The 3,787-nt window shown below is 41.8% G+C and overlaps 1 protein-coding gene across 1 annotated transcript in view; it reads left to right on the top strand.

The window, feature by feature from the left end:
- The window catches only part of LOC110522043 (TATA box-binding protein-associated factor RNA polymerase I subunit A), a 44,712-nt gene that overhangs the window by 1,451 nt on the left and 39,474 nt on the right, over positions 1 to 3,787 (top strand). The gene's annotated exons all lie outside the window — the stretch shown is intronic.

Below are 3,787 nucleotides of genomic sequence, written 5' to 3'. Positions count from 1 at the left end.
CGACTAGACTACAATCACCCCATTAAACCTGAGGACATAATTTTACTCATATTTGGGAGGACCCTCAATGACCGTAATGATCCAAGCTGCATGTCATTGCCAATGAAATGACAAAAAAAAGCATTGCAACAAATTACAGGCCTATACCAAAGACAATTTATTTAATTACATTTTTTGATTTAACATTTATCTAGGCAAGTCAGTTAAAAATAATTTCTTATTTACAATTACGGCCTACCCCGGATAAACCCGGACAACGCTGGGCCAATTGTGCGCTTCCCTATGGGACTCCCAATCACAGCTGGTTGTGATACAACCTGGAATCGAACCAGGGTCTGTGTAGACAGAAGCTGTTTTTCAGTCTCTCGATCTCAAGGCAATCAGACTGCGAAACATCACTAGCACATCAGAGGCGGCTGCCTATAGACAAAGATTTGGAATCACTGCCAATTTTAGAAATGGATCACTGCCACTTTAATAATGTTTCCGTATCTAGCATTACTCATCTCATCACGAACCAGCTCGAAGTTCGTAACAAAAAGGAGACAAGGTGGAGATAAGGAATAACAAAATATATTTATTAACTGAAGTAAACTAAATACAATTAACAATGTTGAGTGTTTGTGTGCATAAAGGTGATAATGAAGTGTGTTGAAAGGTACCAAAGCAACCAAACAGCCACAAAAATGCCACAACCAAAATCTATAAGTGTGCATGCATGGAGAGTCTCCCCAATGAATGGGGAATTGGTGCATTTATCCGGGGACACACCCGGGCCCAGGTGTGTCCCATGTCGCTGACGACCCTCCCAGCTCAGCCCGCCAACATCATAATAAGGAAAACAAGAGCAAAGCGAAAGAATACGGCAGACAGAGCAGGAGGGTCGACACAATATGTATAAACTGCACTCCACACTATTCTACGGTATCTTAGGTCACTTTTCAATTGTGTTTACATATTGCATCACACCATCTCATATGTATATACTGTATTGTATTTTATAAATCAAATAAAATGTTATTAGTCACATGCACTGAACACAACCTTACAGTGAAATGCCTTCTTACAAGCCCCTAACCAACAATGTAGTTTAAAAAATATGAATAAGAAATAAAAGGAACAAGTAATTAAAGAGCAGCAGTAAAAGTACAGTAGTGAGACTATATACAGGGGTACCGGTACTGAGTCAATGTGCGGGGGCACTGGTTAGTCGAGGTAATATGTACATGTAGGTAGAGTTATTAAAGTGACTATGCACAGATAATAACAGAGTAGCAGCGGTGTAAGAGGGGGGTGGGGGTGGGGGGCAATCCAAAAAGTCTGGGTAGCCATTTGATTAGATGTTCAGAAGTCTTATGGCTTAGAAGCTGTTTAGAAGCCACTTGGACCTAGACTTGGCGCTCCGGTACCGCTTGCCGTGCGGTAGCTGAGAGAACAGTCTATGACTAGGGTGGCTGGAGTCTGACAATTTTTATGTCCTTCCTCTGACACCGCCTGGTATAGAGGTTCCGGATGGCAGAAAGCTTGGCTCCAGTGATGTACTAAGCCGTACGCACTACCCTCTGTAGTGCTTTGCAGTCGGAGGCTGAGCAGTTGCCATACATGGCAGTGATGCAACCAGTCAAGATGCTCTTGATGGTGCAGCTGTAGAACCTTTTGAGGATCTGAGGACCCATGACAAATCTTTTCAGTCCCCTGAGGGGGAATAGGTTATGTTGTGGCCTCTTCATAACTGTCTTGGTGTGCTTGGACCATGTTAGTTGGTTGGTGATGTGGACACCAAGGAACTTGAAGCTCTCAACCTGCTCCACCACTACAGCCCAGTAGATGTTAATGGGGGCGTGCTCAATCCTCTTTTTCCTGTAGTCCACAATCTCCTTTGTCTTGATCACGTTGAGGGAGAGGTTGTTGTCCTGAAACCACACGGCCAGGTCTCTGACCTCCTCCCTATATAGGCTGTCTCATTGTTGTCGGTGATCAGACCTACCACTGTTGTGTCATCTGCAAACTTAATGATGGTGTTGGAGTCATGCAGTCATGAGTGAACAGGGAGTAGAGGAGGCATCCCTGAGTCGCCTCATCACTGTTGTCGTTGAGACTGGTGTTTTGCAGATACTATTTAATGAAGCTGCCAGGTGAGGACTTGTGAGGCGTCTGTTTCTCTAACTAGACACTAATGTACTTGTCCTCTTGCTCAATTGTGCACTGCAGCCTCCCACTCCTCTTTCTATTCTGGTTAGAGGCAGTTTGGTCTGTTCTGTGAAGGGAGTAGTACACTGCGTTGTACGAAATCTTCAGTTTCTTGACAATTTTCTTGCATGGAATAGCCTTAATTTCTTAGAACAAGAACTGACGCGTCTCAGAAGAAAGCCTTTGTTTCTGGCCATTTTGAGCCTGTAATTGCTGATGCTCAAAAATACTCAACTAGTCTAAAGAAGGCAATTTCTGTTGCTTTCTTAATCAGAATAACAGTTTTCAGCTGTGTTAACATAAATGCAGAAGGGTTTGGTTGCTGATAATGGGCCTCTGTACGCCTATGTAGATATTCTATTAAAAATCTGCCATTTCCAGCTACAATAGTCATTTACAACATTAACAATGTCTACACCCTATTTCTGATCAATTTGATGTTATTTAAAAAAAAAGCCTTTTTTCAAAAACAAGGACCTTTCTAAGTGACCCCAAACTTTTGAACGGTAGAATGTGTGTGTGTGTGTGTGTGTGTGTGTGTGTATATATATTCCTTACTTAGATTTACATTTATTTTGGGTATATGTTGTGAAACTGTTAGATATGATTTGTTAGATATTACCGCACTGTCGGAGCTAGAAGCACAAGCATTTCACTACACCCACAATAACATCTGCTGAACACTTGTATGTGACCAATACATTTGATTTGATTAGTGATGCAGCTAGTACTGAGATGCAGTGCCTTAGACTGCTGCGCCACTCGGGAGCCCTTTCTGCCTATTCTCAATATCTCAAGTATTGCCTTTATTGGTTAAAATTATGTTTGGTGTTTGGGGTTTCTTGTGCTGTGTGACACGTTCCTCACCATATTTACCTTTCACTGCATTTCTCCTCCCCCCTCTGTGTTTGGTGTTTTTGTATCAATTAGTTCAGTCTGACTGTTGCACTGACTTAAATTTGTGCGGTCATCATCATCTCCTATTTCATTACATATGGGTGACGACCCAACGGATTGGTCAATTCAACCTATTCCTCAATCTGACTAACAAAAATGAGGCTAAACTTGAGGCTGAGGCTGATTAACAAAACCTCTATTCTTGTCCCACATATTCCTAAGATTTTTGACACTACGTTTATTAGTGACAATTGTTTTTCCAATTGGCCATTGCAAGGTTTTGGCAACTTCCTCACAAAATTGGAAACCACATTTTTCATTATGCTGCATAGTGGAATGTATTGCCATTGAAATATGATGACAATCCCAAAATGCATTTATGTCCCCCCCCACCACAAAATTTGAGTCTTAAGTTTCTGATCATTCACAACATCCGTGCCACCCCCATACAATTTATGCTTCAGATTTGGTGGTTCAACAGCCTTATTTTAATTTATCATCCGTTGTGTAAAATTATTCTGATCTATGCATTTATCAGTACTGTCAATTCCACAGTTAACCCTCATCACCCCAGACAACAGCGTCACTATCAGTACAGTCAACTCCTACTTTAGCACTAGGTCCACCCTTTACCAGTTCTTCCACCAACACCAGACCTCTGCAGCGTGCTCCCTTCCCTAATTTATTATATTTTATTCCA

Source organism: Oncorhynchus mykiss, chromosome 4 (genome assembly GCF_013265735.2).
Source record: "Oncorhynchus mykiss isolate Arlee chromosome 4, USDA_OmykA_1.1, whole genome shotgun sequence".
Taxonomy (NCBI): Eukaryota; Metazoa; Chordata; class Actinopteri; order Salmoniformes; family Salmonidae; genus Oncorhynchus; species Oncorhynchus mykiss.
This window is presented reverse-complemented; position numbering and strand designations above follow the sequence as displayed.